The sequence below is a fragment of the Triticum dicoccoides genome, chromosome 6A (genome assembly GCF_002162155.2).
Source record: "Triticum dicoccoides isolate Atlit2015 ecotype Zavitan chromosome 6A, WEW_v2.0, whole genome shotgun sequence".
NCBI lineage: Eukaryota > Viridiplantae > Streptophyta > Magnoliopsida > Poales > Poaceae > Triticum > Triticum dicoccoides.
This window is the reverse complement of record NC_041390.1, coordinates 318,922,883-318,944,216: the sequence shown is the minus strand read 5'-3', so window position 1 is coordinate 318,944,216 and position 21,334 is coordinate 318,922,883.

Genomic DNA, 21,334 nt, shown 5'->3' with positions numbered 1-21,334 from the left:
AAGGACTACTTGGATGCAAAGCTTTCGCTCGCTTTAACGCAATACCGCATTATGCTTCTCTCATGCTTAAGATGACCGGTCCACGTGGCATCATTATAGTAAACGGAAATATTGAGTGCTCCTTGCGCGCGGAAGACCGTGCAGCTACCTTGTCAGCCGCACACTAAACGGCCTCACCAACTAAAGCATCTGACAGGTCGTTAAGACCACGGACACGGTTGGACGAGTCCAGTGCAGCTATATGTAGTTGATACAGGTTTGATGGCTATACAAGGGGCTCAATGCGCGCAAACAAGTGGCAATTAGGCTCAACTTTACTCATTTTGAACTATATGTTGTTTATTTAGTATAACTTACCTTTCGCACGGCAACTTTTCAATTAAGTTCTTCTCTTTTTCAGATGACCATCATGCTACACCCGTCCAGAATACGGCACAATGGAGACACAGGCGCAGACGTGCAGCAGGGACCCGTTCTAAGGATTCTTTTTAGATTAAGACCCGGCGTAAACCTTTTTTACTGTCTCTTGTTGATACACATCCCTCGGATTCTCAATACAATTGAGAAGGATGCTGACGTATTGGCATGTGGCCACGTCAGAATATTGCACGTACCTGGATACCAGGGGCTTATTATAAAGGGCACTGTTTAGGCCCGGTTTACATCATAAAGACCGAATACTTTAGGGAGTATTTGGCGTCGCGAGTTTGGCCTTATATGCATCAGCTCCGAATCATGTCTTTGGTCAAATGTTGGGTTTGCCCGGCTCCTGTGTTTTGCTGCCTTACGTTCCCCTCTATCGGCTAAGGCGGCACCAGGAGAACTACTACGATTGTGCCCTGGTTCATCCGGACGAGCACCTCAGTAGAGAAAGCCGAAAACTGAGTGTCATGATATAGCGTGAGACTGGTCAACCACTCGATGACGCGGAATCTTCGGGATTCGTCCGCCTTAACGAAGTGCCGTTTCTCGGCCAAGCATGTACGCGCCCCAAATCCGTATGAGCGTGGAGCTACCAGGGTCTATATAGTAGCCCCACTGTCAAACTCCTCTGGCTAAGTGAAAGTGTTAAAGCATTATAGTCCGGTTGCCTAGTTCGCTGCGCTATCACCTCCTTAATGGACCAAGACGTTAAATCAAGTGTGAACATGCGTCTTCTGCGAACACCCCCGCATTATATGTGTGGGGGCTGAAGCCGACGACTGCCATCTTTCAGGTTATATACATATATACATAAACGGCCGCACAGGAGGCATCATCGTACTTTTGGGCAAAAGTATAAATACAGCCTTGATAAATTCAATAAAACATTGTTTGTACAATGGGATTACATGTCACTGAAAAATAATATTCTTCGAGCACTGAGCCTCTATCGAACGAGCGCCTTCAAGGACTTCTTCAAAGTAGTGCTCGGCAGCCACTCGGCCTATGGCCGAACCCTGTGCTGCAACAGTGGTGGCCTCCATCTCCGCCCAGTATGTTTTGACACGGGCAAGGGCCATCCGCGCACCTTCTATGCACGCTGATCTCTTTACAGCATCAATGCGTGGCACGGCACCAAGGAATTGTTGCACTAAGCTAAAGTAGCTATTCAGCCTTGGCCCTCCTGGCCACAAATGATCCACAACCGACCTCATGGCAAGTCCGGATAATCTATGGAGCTCGGCCCAACTGGTCAATCGCTCATTCAGCAACAGCGGACGGACTGGAGCATGAAACTGTGACCAGAATAGCTTCTCCACTTTGGGACCTTTCTGATCCTTGAAGTACTCGGCCGCATCAGCAGCACTTGCAGCCAAATCCATGTACTCGTCCGCAGAACTCCATAGCCGGTCCAGAGGAGCATACTTTGGATCTCCGAACTTAGTCCGCAACAAGAAGGGCTTCCCAGACATGATATATGCATCTTGATTCAGCTCCTCCTTCGTCGCTCTAATTTTGGAGCGGGCTTCCTTGGCAGCTACCCGGGCCTTCTCCAGGTCTGTCGCCTTCGCCCGGTTTTCCTCTTCAAGAATCTGGTAATGGTGAGAAGCATCTTTTAACCCCACGGCCATCTTGGAAAAATTTTCTTTTCTCTCGCAATGTGCGGCCTGTTCGGCCCTTAACTCTTCGGCCGCTTGCAAAGCGGCCGCATTGCTACTCCTTGCTTGCTCCTTGGCTCGGGCAAGCTCCGCCCAAAGGATCTCCACGATGGCCGCTCCATCTGCAGTCACAACATATTAAAGATGCTAGCATCATGCTTCTCTTATTATGTGACGATCACCAGAAAGGCCACTCACCCTGTCCCTCGTCAAGCCGCTTGTTGACAAGCATGATGTCAACATCTGCCGCATCCAGCTGCCGCTTTAGTTCGGCATACCCATCAGTCCGGCTAGCCACCGGAGCTTCCACCACCTGCACATAAAGGCAGTCTGGTTATTACCTGGGACTATGATCCTCTGTTTGTCGCCGTTTTCGACGACAACCAGAGTCTCAGGGGCTACTATCTACACAGGGCACATCCAAAAATGTGCGGTACCGTCAAAATTGTACATCATTTCACGTACCTCAAAACCCGTCAGTAGACTCATAAAAGCTTCATGCAACCCGCTTTCGACGGACGAAATCCTTTCAATCACCATACCCATCAATGTGTGGTGCTCTTCTGAGATAGCCGCTTGCTCCAGCATACCCCTCAGTACATCCGACCGCACACCAGACGGTGTCGGACTCTTTTGATGACTCTCTTCGAGAGCCGGATGCTGAGGACTTCGGGTGGCCATAAGATTATCTTCTGGCCTTGCCGGATCCGAAGAAACCCTCCACGACGACACCTCGGGGTCGCCGCTTCGTGAGGCGGTGTGGCAGGGGGAGGCGTCTCACTCTCCATCATCTCCGGAAGAAGATCCCCCGAAGACGAGCTCTGTTGTGAAGGGCTAAGATTTGAACTGCAAGATAAATGCTTCGATTATTTTCCTCAGAAGTAGAGCAAGATATTTTCATTATTAACTACCCCTTTTACTTACAGCTCGGGGGAGGGCTAGTCCCCTTGAGGGCATAGTACGGCCAGGGTATCCCCCAGGGCAGGACCCTCTGGCAGAGATTTCTTCCCTTGTTTGGAGACCATTGTCTCAGGGTCCGCAGAGGCGGTTCTCTTCCTCCCCTGGGGAGAGGGAGTTTCAGTTCCTTCTCTTCGGCTAATATACTTCGTGGAGACGCTAGCCTCGTTATTCCCCCCTTCATCTTCCTTGGAGGGCACTAGGCAGGGTGCTGGCTCGAGCATCTTTTCCAGCACCGGATTGTCCAAGCCTTCAGGAAGGGGGGCCGAACACCGGATCATCTTCGCCTTTGTTATCCAGTCCTGGTCAAAGAGCGATTCTTCAGAATGATGTCATGATAAATAAAAGGACAGTGTGTTCGGCCATGGGATTACTTACTTGGGCAGCGGGGCGGTTGCAGCTCAGGCCCACGTCCTCGGTAGTGTCCGGACACTCTATTTGGGGTCCGAAGAACGATTTGTACATCTCCTCTTGCGTCATGCCGAGGAAATTCTGAATAGTGCATGGTCCTTCCGGGTTGAATTCCCACATGCGGAGGGGCCAACGTTTGCAAGGCTGGACTCGACGAACCAGCATAACTTGCATTACCATAACCAGACTGAAATCTCCCTCGAAGAGATCTCGGATACGGCTCTGTGGTATTGGCACGTCCTTGGCTAGACCCCAGCTCGGCCCCCTGCTGATCCATGACATCAGTTTTGGTGGAGGGGCCGAGCGAAAGGTGGGAGCAGCTACCCACTTGGCACTTCAAGGAGCTGTGATGTAAAACCACTCCCGTTGCCACAATCCGGACACCTCTAGAAAGGAACCCTTTGACCATGGAGCGTCAGCAATTTTGCTTATTAGAGCACCTCTGCACGCTCGTACTGCCCCTCGACCATCTTCGGCTTCACATCGAAGGCCGAAGTGAGGGGTAATGCGGAGGCAGGCCTCACAAACGACAATAAATGACGAGATGTGAAGAAGGGAATCCGGGGCCAGATCGTGAAAATCCAGCCCGTAATAGAACATAAGACCCCTAACAAAGGGATCCAGAGTGAGGCCTAGTCCTCGGAGGAAGTGGGAGATGAACACAACGCTCTCGTTGGGTTCGGGAGTAGGGACGACCTGCCCTCGGGCGGGCAGCCTATGCAAAATTTCGGCGGTTAGATATCTGGCCTCCCTCAACTTCTTGATGTCCTCCTCCATAACGGAGGAGGGTATCCACCGGCCATGAAGGCTGGATCTGGACATGATTGAAGGTCCGAAGCACCTAACCTGGGCTTTGGGTGTTAGAACTTGAGGCGGGGGAAGGATTCGATTGAGCACGGGAGGGAAAAAAGAAAAAGCCTTGTCCCTTTATAAAGGGGTTGGATATCAGGCGTCCTCCTCGTGGCCGTTTGAGACTTACCTAAAATCGAGGAGTCATACCAACAGGCACGGTTAGGTTACCCACGTTTGTATTGATGAGAATCCCGTAATAAGGGGAACATGATCTCTGCTTTGACAAGACGTGTCAAGAAACCTCCTCGTGTTATGTGCGGGGCTGGTTAAAGAAAAATGGTTCAAATAATTACCGGGTCATGGCGTGATGTCATGCTGCCAAAACGTATCAGCAGATTAGATTTGTGGAAATATTATTCTCTCTACGGTGGTATGCGAAACTTATTTTGCAGGGTCGGACACTATCCTTGTATTCAAACTCTTCTGTGATGTATTCGGGGGAGGAACCCGCCTTGCAATGTCGAAGACAACACTGTGCGTCGGACTCACCGTCATTGAAGCCTGGTTCAGGGGCTACTGAGGGAGTCCTGGATTAGGGGGTCTCCGGACAGCCGGACTATATCCTTTGGCCGGACTGTTGGACTATGAAGATACGAGATTGAAGACTTCGTCCCGTGTCCGGATGGGACTCTACTTGGCGTGGAAGGCAAGCTAGGCAATACGGATATGCATATATCCTCCTCTGTAACCGACCTTGTGTAACCCTAACCTCCTCCGGTGTCTATATAAACCGGAGGGTTTTAGTCCGTAGGACAACATACAATCATACCATAGGCTAGCTTCTAGGGTTTAGCCTCTTCGATCTCGTGGTAGATCAACTCTTGTACTGCTCATATTATCAAGAATAATCAAGCAGGACATAGGGTTTTACCTCCATCAAGAGGGCCCGAACCTAGGTAAAACATCGTGTCCCCTGCCTCCTGTTACCATCCGCCTTAGACGCACAGTTCGGGACCCCCTACCCGAGATCCGCCGGTTTTGACACTGACAACGTGCCTTGCTGCCCCTACTTTCATTGGCAAAAGGACACCGCAAGACTGAACCCAAAGCTAAGCACTTCTCCCATTGCAACAAAGATCAATCTAGTAGGCCAAACTATACCGATAATTCGAAGAGACTTGCAAAGATATCAAATCATGCATGTAAGAATTCAGAGAAGAACCAAATAATATTCATAGATAATCTTGTTCATAAACCCACAATTCAACGGATCTCGGCAAACACACCGCAAAAGAATATTACACCGAATAGATCTCCAAGAACATCGACGAGAACTTTGTACTGAGAATCAAAGAGAGAGAAGAAGCCACCTAGCTAATAACTATGGACCCGTAGGTCTGTGGTAAACTACTCACGCTTCATCGGAGAGGCAATGGTGTTGATGTAGAAGCCCTCCGTGATCGATTCCACCTCTGGCAGATCGTCGGAAGAGGCCCCAAGATGGTATCTCACGGGTATCGAAGTTGAAAGTGTGTTATATCGACTAGAGGGGGGTGAATAGGCGATTTTTATGAATTCTTCACTGAGGAATTTCAGGGTGAGGAAATTCCTTAGCGAAGATCTACTTGCAGCGGAATAAGTACTCAGAAGTAAACATAACAGAATGCAAGCATGGTCATCATGATGAAATGAAGACAAGCATAGAGTACGGAAAGCGTAAACACAGGATAACACAAGATGAAGACAAACAGACTAAAGAAATTGAACTGAGGAAATTAAGAAAGTCTTCAGTCAAAGTCTTCCAACATATATGAACAAACACACAACACAGAAATGAGGAAATGGAACCAGGTATCTTGGTGAAGACAATGATTTGGTAGACCAGTTCCAATTGTTGTGACAGTTGTACGTCTAGTTAGGGCGACTAGGTATTTAAACCTGAGGACACACAGTCCCGGACACCTAGTTCTGAACATGCAGTTTAGAACACTCAGTCCTCACCGTATTCCCCTTGAGCTAAGGTCACATAGACCTCGCGCCAATCACTCGTGGTAAGTCTTCAGGTGACTTCCAAACCTTCACTAACTCGGTCACTCGGCAATCCATAATTTCCTCTTGGATGCTCTAGACCATGACGCCTAACCGTCTGGAAGATGCACAGTCTTCAAACGTAACAAGAGTCGGATCCACGCAGGATCAATCTCTTCAGTGATGCTCAATCACTTTGGGTTTGTAGGTGTTTGGGTTTGGGTTTTCCTCACTTGATGATTTTCACTCAAATTCCTCGGAGGATGGGATGCTCTCAAATGACAAGTGTTAGTTTCTCTCGGAGCAGCCAACCAGCTAGTGGTTGTAGGGGGCGGCTATTTATAGCATAGGGAGCAGCCCGACATGATAAGACATAAATGCCCTTCAATGATATGACCGTTAGGTGGGTAGATATTTTGGGACAGCTGGCACAAGGCACAGCAATGATTGGAAATTTGAGTATCAAATTTCTCAGGGCTATCATGTTCCTCACTATATAGACAATCCGCACTCCCGAATTCCAAACTCCTCAGTCAGAGACCAGAAGAACTTCGTCTCTATCACTGAAGAATATGACTGAACTGTATGAGATTTCCAATGGCTTCACTTGAAGAGATTGGTAGGTGTAGGATTTTGAGTTGAGCATCACATGGAAATTTTTCCTTAGTATTTCCTCAACCCCCTTTAACAGTACGGTGTTTCCTATGACTCAAGAAAGATAAAATGAAACTACAAAAACAAGAGTCTTCACGCTTCATGTACCTCGAATGAATACCAAGTCTTCAAGGTCACACCAACTTCTTCACTTTCAAAGTCTTCAGAAAGTCTTTAGAAATCCAAAGTCTTCAGTCGAAGAACTTCATTTTTAGGGGTCGACTTTCTCTGTAAATATAAAACTCCTCATAGACTTATAGACATGTGTACACTCATAAACACATTAGTTCCTTAACCTATAAGTCTTCAATACACCAAAATCACTAAGGGGCACTAGATGCACTTACAATCTCCCCTTTTTTGGTGATTGATGACAATATAGGTTAAGTTTTCCACGGGGATAAACATATGAAGTGTAAATACTGATATTGAGGAATTTGATTGCAAGATATAGAAGAACTCCCCCTGAAGATGTGCATAGTGAGGAATTTTCTTTTGAAGCAATGCACACTGGAAGAGTTAAATCATGGAGATCTCCCCCTATATCTTGTAATTCATACATGCATTGACATATAATATGAAGAGTTTGAAATGCATGATGAAATATGGTGACTGATGTAATTCAGCATGTGTGCATTAACATTAATGAGGAATAAGCATGCAGAAGAAATTAGCAAAAGTATCAGGCCACCATAGAGTTTAAGATTACAACTCGATCCAGCAAAGTCATCAGAAGAACGAGAGTTGTATCTTAAGGAAAAAAACGCCCGTATAAGATAGACCCGCTTGAAGACTAAGTCAAATTTCTCCCCCTTTGTCATCGAATGACCAAAAGGGTATAAAATGAGGACTAACGCCCCTGAAGAATATCAAGTTGATGGAGGAGCGCCAGCGTTGTTGGGGTCGTTTGTCGTTGTAGGGCCTGCCGTAGTGTCATCCAAGTCTTCATGCTCATCGGTGTCGCGCGATGAAGAATATGAGCTGGCCACCAAGGAAGGAACCTTGACCTTCTTGTATTTCTCCGGTGGAGGTGCAGACCAGTCAAAAACTTCCTTGAGACCCATGTTCTTCAAATCTTCTTCACTATAGACATGGGACAGAATAGCCCAGGTGCGACCGAAGACCTCATGGAGGTAGTAATGGTTTTTCTTCACTGCATTGTGTGTAGCAGTCATGTTGTGAAGAAATGAACCAAACTGACGCTTAACCCATTTATGGTTTCGATCCACCTTCTGGTGAAGACTAATAAAAAGCTCATGGTCAGTCATCACACAGGAGCAGTGGCTTCAGGATTTGGCTTGGAGGCATGGGCAGCAGAATCATGAGTGGCAGAGTCATCATTGGTGGAATAAGATGCAGCTTTGCGAAACTAACCATCCAATGGACGAATGCCTTCATCAATGACAAGAGGTGTCTTGCCCTTTTCATCAGTTGAAGTAAAAGTCTGCTTGAGGACTTCAATCGTGGGCAAGTAGCTGAGGTGATTCTGAAAATCATCCTTGTAGTTGAGTGAAGACCTTGTTCTGAGGAATCTCATAATCCAAGGTGCATAAGGCTTCAGCTCAAACGGAGAAAGTGCAACATTTGTCAGAGTCCTCATGAAGAAATCATGGTAGTTGATGGAAATGCTATGAATGATGTTGAATGGCAGATTCTTCATGATGCCAACTATTTACTCATCAGATGAGTCGTGGCCTTTGATAGGACTCATTGTCCTCGTCAGAATGCGATAGACTGTTCTGGGCACATAGAGTAAGTCCTTTACGAGGAATTTGGTCCTTGGGGCTTGACCGGACTTCAGAGGCTTCATTAACACTTGCATGTAATGAGCAGTGAGTTCAGGTTCTTGGTACAGGTAGCGAGCTCCTTCACTGGGTGGACTGATGGGCAGGGCGTGAAGCAATTCAGAGGCTGGTGCCTTATAATGAGTATTATCGGTCATCCAGTCCAAGACCCAGGTGTTGATATCTTTAGGATCACCAGTGATGTGAAGTGTCGCATAGAACTGAAGAATGAGCTCTTCATTCCAATCAATAATGTCAGTGCAAAAGTTGAGGAGGCCTGCGCCATGAAGCACACCGAGCACAGGAGAGAAGCAAGGCAATGATTATATGTCCACGTGAGGAATATGCTCATGGTAGAAGAATTTGTCCTTGTTGAAAAGTAGTGAAGAATAGAAATTTGCCTGGCTGGCAGTCCAGAAGTGCTTCCTTCTAAGACGAGCAGAATCATAGGGATTGTAGTCAGTGAAGAACACGTGCTCGCCGAAGAAATCATCATCCTTGAATTTCTGCTTCTTTGAGAATGGATCCTTTGGTTTGGGCTGAGGAGTGTCAGTCAATTGCATTATTACCTCAGGAATCGCAATCTCAGGCTCCACAGGCTGAGGAATTTCAGGTTCTTCTTTAGTGGCAGCCTGGGACTTCAATTCTTCATTCACATTTTCTTTAGCACTAGTGGCTGGAATTTCTTCATGAACAGATGGGGTGGCATGTGGTTCATCAGATCCCATTTATAATGTAGTTACTGGGGACTGAGGAATTTGTTGTAATGGTGTGAAGAGTAGAGAGTTGGGGTGCTGACTTTCCCAAAAGTCATCATTTAGCACGGGTGTGGTACAACCAATGTCCACATCTTCATCTTCCATTTCTTCAACGCCGGCCTCTTCAGCGGTAAACTGAGGCATAGGCGAGGAGACAACTGGTGTTGAAGGGATTGTATCCACTTCAATTCCTTCATCCATCTGCTCTGACGAAGCAGCAGAAGGAATGTCGTCATCGGATTCACTTGGAATCACATATTCTTCATCATAAAGAACAAGGTCCTTTGATAGCATGGTTGAGATAGGAACAGCATCAATGGGGTTTGCAAATGAGCTGGGCAAAGACTTCATCTTCTTCGGAGCTGAAGAATCTGATGAAACTGATGCCTTCCTTTTCTTCACTATTGCATGCTCTACAACCTTAGTCTTCTTAACATCTGAAGCAGATGGAAGAATCGGAGTTGGGGTAGGTGCAGGAGGAGCAGAGGAATTTGGTTGAGTTTCTTCAGGCACAACTGATGCAGTTGCCCTGACCTCTTCATCTTCTTTAGGCACACCACTAGTCGATGCCCTGGCAATTTCATCAGCGGCTGGAATGCAGTCATCAGCCCTGGAATTCACATTTTCTTTAGCAGCCTGAATGTCATCAGCGGTGCTGGCATTTTCTTCAGTAGGCTGAGCAGATGCTTCAGCCTGAGGAATTTCCTGTTGCGTTGGGGCTGCAACAGTGGAAGTGAACTTTTCAGTCAATTTCACAAACCTGACTTTGGCTCCAAGCCAGTCAGCGCGGTATGTGTCAAATTCATCATTGAGTTTCTTGATCTCTAATTGAATTGTGACAAGTTCTTCAGTTGTCATACAGACAACATTCTTCTTTAGGAAGCGCTCCTTTTTGTATTGCGCTTTCTTGATCTACCTGGCCTTCTCAAACTTCCATTTTTCTTCTTGTATGAAGTGAGTCAACATATGACTTTGGCTAGGAGTCAACTTGAAATCAGGCATAGGAGTATTTGGGTCCTTGTGCCATAGGTCAATGTACTCAAGGATCAACTTTGGATCCAAAAGCAGAGGCACACTTGTTCATCATCATCAGCTTCGTATTCATCTAACGGCACTTGAAAAGCGACCTGCTTCTTTTGAGGACTTGGTCGAGAGCCTCGTCCAGCAGTTGCCTTGGTCTTCAACAGAGTGGGACAGTTGAAGAATGCAGTGGTGCTGAGGAACTAGCAGATGCTCCTGAGGCAATAGAGATGCCCGTCATCCTTTGGCACGTGGCGAGATGCGCAGGTGCTGAGGATTTTGTTGGAGCAGCTGAGGACTTGAGAGGAGGAGCCGAGGATTTTGGAGGAGCAGGAGCAGCGTGAGGAATTAGCCGTGAGGGATTTGAGGAATCTGGCCATGAGGGCATAACTGAGGAACTTGGTCATGAGGGCATTGAGGGAGAAGCACATGGCTTGTGCGCAGCCTTCTTTGGCATGCCTTCTTTGGCTTGCTTGCAGAGGCCTCGGCAGTGGCAGTAGCAGCACCAGAGTCTTCACTGAATTTCCTCACTGCTTCTCTTGCTTGTTTGGCCAACTTGGCCTGGCGCTTGCCCCATTCATCAGGATAATCCTCACCGCGCTTGAGGCTGGTGGGATCTGCTTCTTGGCCAGGTGCCAACGGAGGTCTTGGGCATGGAGGATTGAGAGCGAATTTCTTCATGTACTTGGGAGTAACATACCTGTACTCCCTCCACTCTCTTGCCCATCTCCTCTCTATTCGTTGAATGCGCACTTTGCGCTCATTCTTGGTTTCCTTTCCATGAGTGGCCTCATCAGAAGTGCAATAGTCCTTGTATATGTCATCAGGGATCTCAAAAGTAGTATTGACCTCAGGCCTCTTTTCTCCTTTCTATGGCTTCTTACAATCAATCATTTTCTTCAGTTGAGGAATTTGAACAGTGGAATTCTCTGAAGATGTATGCAACTTTTCTTTGAGGAACGCTGCAAATGAGTTAAGTTAATGAGAACCTAGTGATTCAGCAGCGGACATGAGTACCTATGAACAAAGTATAGTTGCGAGGAATTTGGAGAGGTCATATGCATTCTCAGAAGGTTTTGTAAAAAGAACAAGTTTGAGGAATTTGACCAGATGAGTCTTGAAGAATTTCACTAAGCGTTCTTTGTCTTAGGTTCCAGAGTTGTACAGATCAGAAATCCACACAATTGAGGAATCTTGAAGAAACAGGTGACATGTGAGGTGTTTTATTGTGTGAAGATTTGAAGAAAACACCTTTGAGGATTTTGTAGAAATCATTTGAATCAAAGAGGGCAGTAAAAGTAACTTTTAATTACCCTGGACGAAGAACACGATGAACTGGGAAGTGGAGATGTGAAGTTTGTCAGTGCAGATCTTCCACGCCCTAACTTGGCAGAGGAAGACAGCTACGGCGGCGGCAGAGTGAAGAAATCTGCGGCCAGCGCGAGTACGACGGCGACGAGGTCGAGGCAGTGAAGCTCTTCCTCACCAGCGATGATGAAGTAGCAGCGGCGCTAGGGTTTGAGAAGCTTAAGCTGGAGTGAGGTCGAGCGAAGTAAAAGAGAAAGTGAGGAAGGTGAGGGGGTATTTATAGCCATGGTGAAAAACTGTTCGCGCAAAGAATTTGGACGAACGTGCCCCTGATCCTTCTCATTCGCTTGACATGTGTCACCCACGTACTGAGAAGTGGAGATCGTGTGAGATCGTGGGTGAATGGATAAGTGTTGTCATGGGATGGGGAACGGTTTGAGCGGTGAAGCCAAATTTTTTGTATAACATAAGTTAAAAGTTCCGTTCGCAAATTCTTTAGCTGACACGGACACAGTGAAGATTTTGAACGATTTTCAAATATAACGCACATGAAGAATTTGTGAATAGAATGGGTTGAGTTTAGCATAGAGGGGGTAGGGTCCAATCACATTCACCTAGCAGAAAAAGCAACTTGAAGAATTAGCAGTTTCACGTTCAATGCACTTCAAACATGGAGGAACAAATTCATCCTGAGTAGCGTTGATCTGTTGAGCAAGCAATGAATCATGCTCCTTCTAAAGATCTTCATTACTCACTCTTAACTACTCAAGATCTTGCTTTCTTTGAAGAAATTCATAAGAAAGCTTCTCATGATCAGATAGGAGAGTGTTATGATAACCTTGAAGATTGTCAAACTTGGACTGAAGTCTCTGAAGATTTTTAGTCAAGATTTTAGTGCGACCCATTTCCTCTCCCAACATATCATTGCTTTTATATAGCATATTTTGAACCTTTTCAAGAGCCTTTTGCAGTTTCACAGCAATCTTAGCAAGTTTAGAGTAGTTGGGTTTGAGGTTTTCATCAGATTCATCGTCACTAGATTCAGAGGAGGGATATATGAGTACCTTTGAGCCTTTTGCCATGAAGCAATAGGTGGGAGCGTTGTCCTCGTTGTCATCATCAGTAGTGTTGGGGAGGTCCATTTCTTCGGGGTTGAAGATAGACTTGCTGACAAACGCAGGTGCGAGGGCTAGGCTTGCCACACCAGAGTCTGACTCCTCAGATTCCTCCTCTTCCTCATTTTCTTCAGATTCAGCCTCAGAGGCCATTTCCTTGCCAATGAATGCTCGAGCCTTCTTGGAGATGCTCTTCTTGTGAGATGAGGACTTTGAGGGTCTTGATGATGAGGACTTTGAAGATTTCTTCTTCTTCTTTGAATCATCAGAACTATAATCCTTGTACTTCTTCTTCTTCTTCGATTCCTTTTCCCACTGAGGACAATCTTGAATGTAGTGTCCAGGTTTTTTGCATTTATGGCAGAGTCTCTTCTTTTAATCATGGGATGAGGAATCTGATCTCAAGTCACCACCTCTTGAGGATTTACCAAAACGACCATGTCTTGAGAACTTTTGGAACTTCCTCATGAGCATTGCTAGCTCCTGGCTCAGTTCTTCGGGGTCGCCAAGGCTGCTGTCAGAATCTTCACCATCAGATTCGGATACTGCCTTGGCCTTCAGAGCCCGTGTTCTACCATAACTTGATCCATAGAGATCTCTCTTCTCAGCAAGCTGAAACTCATGAGTGTTTAGTCTCTTGAGGATATCAGCGGGATCAAGTGGCTTATAGTCTCCACGTTCTTGTATCATCAATGCCAAGGTATCAAATGAGGAATCAAGCGATCTCAGTAATTTCTTCACCACCTCATGGTCGGTGATATTGGCGGCACCAAGTGCTTGAAGCTCATTTGAGATGTTAGTGAGGCGGTCGAAAGTTTGCTGAACATTTTCATTGTCGAGTCTTTTGAAGCGGTTGAAGAGATTTCGAAGAACGTCAACTCGAGAGTCACGTTGTGTTGAGACTCCCTCATTGACCTTGGACAGCCTGTCCCAGATAAGCTTGGCTGTATCCAAAGCACTCACTCTGCCATACTGCCCTTTGCTCAGATGGCCACATGATATTCTTCGCTTGAGAGTCGAGTTGCTTGAATCTCTTCACATCAGCAGCGTTGATGGTGGGAGTGACAGAGGGAACACCATTATCCACAATGTACCAGAGATCGTTATCAATTGCCTCAAGATGCATGCGCATCTTATTCTTCCAATAGGGGTAGTCCATCCCATCGAAGGTAGGACACCCAGCAGAAACCTTGATCATACATGTGGTCTAGATAACTAACACTCCAAGCGGTTAAACCAAAATCACACAGAACAAGGGAGTACCTTGCTCTGATACCAATTGAAAGTACGTTATATCGACTAGAGGGGGGTGAATAGGCGATTTTTATGAATTCTTCACTGAGGAATTCCAGGGTGAGGAAATTCCTTAGCGAAGATCTACTTGCAACGGAATAAGTACTCAGAAGTAAACATAACAGAACGCAAGCATGGTCATCATGATGAAATGAAGACAAGCACAGAGTACGAAAAGCGTAAACACAGGATAACACAGGATGAAGACAAACAAACTGAAGAAACTGAACTGAGGAAATTAAGAAATTCTTGAGTCAAAGTCTTCCAATATGAACAAGCACACAACACAGAAATGAGGAAATGGAAGGGTTGAGGAAATGGAACCAGGTAGCTTGGTGAAGACAATGATTTCGTATACCAGTTCCAACTGCTGTGATAGTTGTACATCTGGTTAGGGCGGCTAGGTATTTAAACCTGAGGACACACAGTCATGGAGCGGTATACCTTATGATCGAAGTCAATACCATTTTCATCAGTGCACAGATGGCCATTTGTGGGCATAGGAATTTTGACGCCTTTGCAATCTTGCATGCCGAATTTCCTCAGTACATCCTTGAGGTATTTCTCCTGAGATATGAATATGCCATTGCGTTGTTGACGAATTTGAAGACCTAGGAAGAATTTCAGTTCTCCCATCATGGACATTTGATATTCTTCATTCATCATATAGGGAAATTCATCACTATAACGTTGGTCAGTACAGCCAAAGATAATATCATCAACATATATTTGGCACACAAATAGTTCACCATCATAAGATTAAGAGTAGGGTCGAGTGAACCGGGTTTGAAGCCTTTCTTCACAACGAATTCCTTCAAAGTATCATACCACACCTGTGGGGCCTGCTTGAGGCCATAGAGGGCCTTATTGAGTCTGAAGACTTTGTCAGGATGCTTTGGATCTTCAAAACATGGGGTTTGAGCAACATATACTTCTTCCTCAAGCTTACCATTGAGGAATTAACTTTTCACATCCATTTGATGTAAAGTGATATCATGATGGTTAGCATAAGCAAGTAATATGCGAATAGCCTCAAGTCTAGCAACAGGTGCAAAAGTTTCATCGAAGTTAATTCCTTCAACATGTGTGTAGCCTTGAGCTACAAGCCATGCCTTATTCCTCACCACAAGGCCATTTTCATCTTGCTTGTTGCGGTAGATCCACTATGTGCCAATGATATTGTGCTTGTGAGGATTTGGACGTTTGACCAGTTCCCAGACGTTGTTGAGCTCGAATTGATGTAATTCCTCTTGCATAGCTTGAATCCACTCAGGCTCCAGAAATGCTTCATCTATCTTAGTGGGCTCTGTGATAGAGACGAAAGCAAAGTGCCCACAAAAGTTAGATAAATGTGAAGCTCTTGAGAGTGTGAGAGGACCTGGAATGTTGATGTCGCTGATGATTTTCTCAATTTGCACTTCATTTGCGATGCGAGGATAAGCGGGTTGACGTTGATGAATTTGATCAGCATTTTCTTCAGCACCATTTTCCTCAGGTGCAACTTAAGAACTCATATACTTCATCAGTGAAGAATATGGTGTCAATTTCATCAGACAATAGAACAGATAAAACAGTATGAGGACGTGAGAAATGAAAATTCATTCCTTCATGAATAGCTTGCATCATTTCAAGCATATTCAGGACTCCATCAAATTCTTTAGACGATTAAGTTCGTCTGGAGACCTGACCCTGCATAAGAGGCTAGTTCTTTTTCTTCACCACCCACATCTGAAGGGGTGGCAAAGAGTTCATCATTCTGCGAGATCCATAAGAGAAAGGTGGCATAGATGTCAATCCACTTCGTTTCACATAAGAGTGATTAGGGTAAGCATAAGAGTAAGTAGAGAAATTCTTGGAGGACTTATGAACATAATGATTTGAAGAATAAAGCACATATCCATAATCCTTAGATCTTCCCTGTGAAATAGACGGGTTAGCACGATGATGCTCATATGAGGACTTTGATCCTTTTGAGGAATTTGATCCACGTGAGGAGTTTGGTCCGTATGTGGACTTGGATCCATATGAAGAATTCGCTCCATATGAAGAATTTGATCTGGGGTTCCTATTCTGCGTAGGTGGCATCATGATAAAATTCACTTGAAGATTTTCAAGGCATCTTTTGGGAACCTAGATTTTCTTCATAGGAGGACCGTTCCTGCAGTTAGTGCCAACATATCTAGCAAATACTTCACCATTCTGATTTTTGAACAGTTTATAATTGGAGTCAAAAGACTCATCAGAAGAATATGAAGATTCACACGTAAAGCCAGATAAAGTAGATGGATCCACTAAAGGTCCCTTTGCAGCAACCATGAGGTTTTGGGATACTGCTTAGGTTTCTAGTAGGTCCCATCAGCATTGATTTTCCTCTCAAAGGCAATACCCTCTTTCCTAGGGTTCCTGTTGAGGATCCACTTTTTAAGCACGTCACAAAGAGCTTGATGCCCTTTGAGGCTTTTGTACATGCCTATCATATACATTCCTTCAGCCCCGCATCATCAGTAATACTAGCAATGTCCTCACATGAGGAATTAGTGATAGCAGAGGCAGTTGAAGAATTTGCAGCAATGGAAGTATTTGAGCATTCAGGTGAAGAATTAGCAGTTTCACGTTCAATGCACTTCAAACATGGAGGAACAAATTCATCCTGAGTAGCATTGATCTGTTGAGCAAGCAATGAATCATGCTCCTTCTGAAGATCTTCATAACTCACTCTTAACTGCTCAAGATCTTGCTTTCTTTGAAGAAATTCATAAGAAAGCTTCTCATGATCAGATAGGAGAGTGTTATGATGACCTTGAAGATTGTCAAACATGGACTGAAGTCTCTGAAGATTTTTAGTCAAGATTTTAGTGCGATCCATTTCCTCTCCCAACATATCATCGCTTTTATATAGCATATTTTGAACCTTTTCAAGAGCCTTTTGCAGTTTCACAGCAATCTTAGCAAGTTTAGAGTAGCTGGGTTTGAGGTTTTCATCAGATTCATCGTCACTAGATTCAGAGGAGGGATATTTGAGTACCTTTGAGCCTTTTGCCATGAAGCAATAGGTGGGAGCGTAGTCCTCGTTGTCATCATCAGTAGTGTTGGGGAGGTCCATTTCTTCGGGGTTGAAGATAGACTTGCTGACAAACACAGTTGCGAGGGCTAGGCTTGCCACACCAGAGTCTGACTCCTCAGATTCCTCCTCTTCCTCATTTTCCTCAGATTCAGCCTCAGAGGGCATTTCCTTGCCAATGAATGCTCGAGCCTTCTTGGAGATGCTCTTCTTGTGAGATGAGGACTTTGAGGGTCTTGATGATGAGGACTTTGAAGATTTCTTCTTCTTCTTTGAATCATCAGAACTGTAATCCTTGTACTTCTTCTTCTTCGATTCCTTTTCCCACTGAGGACAATCTTGAATGTAGTGTCCAGGTTTTTTGCATTTATGGCAGAGTCTCTTCTTCTAATCATGGGATGAGGAATCTGATCTCAAGTCACCACCTCTTGAGGATTTACCAAAACGACCTTGTCTTGAGAACTTTTGGAACTTCCTCATGAGCATTGCTAGCTCCTGGCTCAATTCTTCGGGGTCGCCAAGGCTACTGTCAAAATCTTCACCATCAGATTCGGATACTGCCTTGGCCTTCAGAGCCCGTGTTCTACCATAACTTGATCCATAGAGATCTCTCTTCTCAGCAAGCTGAAACTCATGAGTGTTTAGTCTCTTGAGGATATCAGCGGGATCAAGTGGCTTATAGTCTCCACGTTCTTGTATCATCAATGCCAAGGTATCAAATGAGGAATCAAGCGATCTCAGTAATTTCTTCACCACCTCATGGTCGGTGATATCGGCGGCACCAAGTGCTTGAAGCTCATTTGAGATGTTAGTGAGGCGGTCGAAAGTTTGCTGAACATTTTCATTGTCGAGTCTTTTGAAGCAGTTGAAGAGATTTCGAAGAACGTCAACTCGAGAGTCACGCTGTGTTGAGACTCCCTGATTGACCTTGGACAGCATGTCCCGATAAGCTTGGTTGTATCCAAAGCACTCACTCCGCCATACTGCCCTTTGCTCAGATGGCCACATATGATATTCTTTGCTTGAGAGTCGAGTTGCTTGAATCTCTTCACATCAACAGCGTTGATGGTGGGAGTGACAGAGGGAATACCATTCTCCACAATGTACCAGAGATCGTTATCAATTGCCTCAAGATGCATGCGCACCTTATTCTTCCAGTAGGGGTAGTCCATCCCATCGAAGGTAGGACACCCAGCAGAAACCTTGATCATACATGTGGTCTAGATAACTAAAACTCCAAGCGTTTAAACCAAAATCACACAGAACAAGGGAGTACCTTGCTCTGATACCAATTGAAAGTGCGTCATATCGAGTAGAGGGGGGTGAATAGGTGATTTTTATGAATTCTTCACTGAGGAATTCCAGGGTGAGGAAATTCCTTAGCGAAGATCTACTTGCAGCGGAATAAGTACTCAGAAGTAAACATAACAGAATGCAAGCATGGTCATCATGATGATATGAAGACAAGCACAGAGTACGAAAAGTGTAAACACAGGATAACACAGGATGAAGACAAACAAACTGAAGAAATTGAACTAAGGAAATTAAGAAAGTCTTCAGTCAAAGTCTTCCCACAGATATGAACAAGCGCACAACACAGAAATGAGGAAATGGAAGGGTTGAGGAAATGGAACCAGGTAGCTTGGTGAAGACAATGATTTCGTATACCAGTTCCAACTGTTGTGATAGTTGTACATCTGGTTAGGGAGGCTAGGTATTTAAACCTAAGGACACACAGTCCCGGACACCCAGTTCGGAACACGCAGTTCAGAACACTCAGTCCTCACCGTAGTCCCCTTGAGCTAAGGTCACACAGACCTCGCCCAATCACTCGTGGTAAGTCTTCAGGTGACTTCCAAACCTTCACTGACTTGGTCACTCGGCAATCCACAATTTCCTCTTGGATGCTCTAGACCATGACGCCTAACTGTCTGGAAGATGCACAGTCTTCAAAGGTAACAAGCGTCGGATCCACGTAGGATCAATCTCTTTAGTGATGCTCAATTACTTTGGGTTTGTAGGTGTTTGGGTTTGGGTTTTCCTCACTTGATGATTTTCACTCAAAGTACTCGGAGTATGGGATGCTCCCAAATGACAAGTGTCAGTTTCTCTCGGAGCAGCCAACCAGGTAGTGGTTGTAGGGGGCAGCTATTTATAGCCTAGGGAGCAGCCCGACATGCTAAGACATAAATGCCCTTCAATGATATGACCGTTAGGTGGGTAGGTATTTTGGGACAGCTGGCACAAGGCACAACAACGGTCGGAAATTTGAGTATCAAATTTCTCAGGGCTATCATGTTCCTCATTATGTAGGCAAGCCGCACTGGCGAATTCCTAATTCCTCGGTCAGAACAAATTTCTCAGAGACAAGAAGAACTTCATCTCTGTCACTGAAGAATATGACTGGACTATATGAGATTTCCAATGGATTCACTCGAAGGGATTGGTAGGTGTAGGATTTTGAGTTGAGCATCACATGGAAATTTTTCCTTAGTATTTCCTCGACCCCCTTTAACAGTACGGTGTTTCCTATGACTTAAGAAAGAGAAAATGAAACTATGAAAACAAGAGTCTTCATGCTTCATGTTCCTCGAATGAATACCAAGTCTTCAAGGTCACACCAATTTCTTCACTTTCAAAGTCTTCAAAAAGTCTTAAGAAATCCAAAGTCTTCAGTCGAGGAACTTCATTTTTAGGGGTCGACTTTCTTTGTAAATATCAAACTCCTCATAGACTTATAGACCTGTGTACACTCGTAAACACATTAGTTCCTTAACCTATAAGTCTTCAACACACCAAAATCACAAAGGGGCACTAGATGCACTTACAAAGGTTGCGGTGGTGGAAAAGTAGTTTCGTGGCTCTCTGCGGTCGATCTAGGGTATAAGAGTATGTATATAGGTGAAAGAAGTACGTTAGTGGAGCTACAAGGGGCCCATGAGGGTGGGGGCCATGCCTACCCCCTGGGCGTGCCCTCCTGCCTCGTGGCCGCCTCGTCGAGTTCTAGACTTCGACTCCAAGTCTTCTGGATTGCTTTCGGACCAAGAAAGATCATCGCAAAGGTTTCATTCCGTTTGGTATTCCTTTTTTGCGAAACTCTAAAATAGGCAAAAAAACAGAAACTGGCACTGGGCCTCCGGTTAATAGGTCAGTCCCAAAAATAATATAAAAGAGCATATTAAAGTCCATTAAACATCCAAAACAGATAATATAATAGCATGGAACAATCAAAAATTATAGATACATTGGACGCGTATCAAGCATCCCCAAGCTTTATTCCTGCTCATCCTCGAGTAGGTAAATGATAAAAACATAATTTTTCATGTGGAATGCTACCTAACATAATTATCAATGTAATTTTGTTTATTTTTGCATGAATGTTCAGATCCGAAAGATTCAAGACAAAAGTTTAATATTGACATAAAAATAATAATATGTAACATCCCAAGTTTTCAATTTGGAATGTTATACATAGATCATTGTTGCATATCATATTTTATTTGCTTTTCGTCTCGTGGTCCTCGAAATCCTAAGCAACTCAAGGACCCTCGGAGAGAGTTGCGTATTTCCCCGGTTTTCAAATTTGATTTTATCAAATTTTGAAACGAGGATTTTGGTTTTAATTATTTTTCTCTCCGAAACTATTTCATACTAAAATATATGAGAGGAGATAACATGACTTCTCCAACATAAATGAAATATTGGAGGAAAAATATTGAAAGCAAATATTTGTTTTATTTGGATTTTATTGCAATTTTGTTTGCATTAGAAAAATTGCCCGTTTTCAAAATTGCATTTTAGGGCCAAGAAAATGTTCATCTCGTTCTAATATTTTATTTAGACGGTGAAAATTTATTTTGGCATTTTTAGATTTTTATTTATTTTTCTAGGATTTTATTTCCGTCGGCGAAATTATTTTAAAAAAATTCCCGTGCCTGACTGGGCCTAAGGCCCAGCCGAGCCAGGCCGCCACCGCTGCCGCCTCCTGTGCGCGCGCGCCGCCGCGGCCGCTCGGACGAGAGTCCGAGTGGATTCCGCCTTCGCCGCGCCTTGCCCCCTCCTCCAAGTCGCC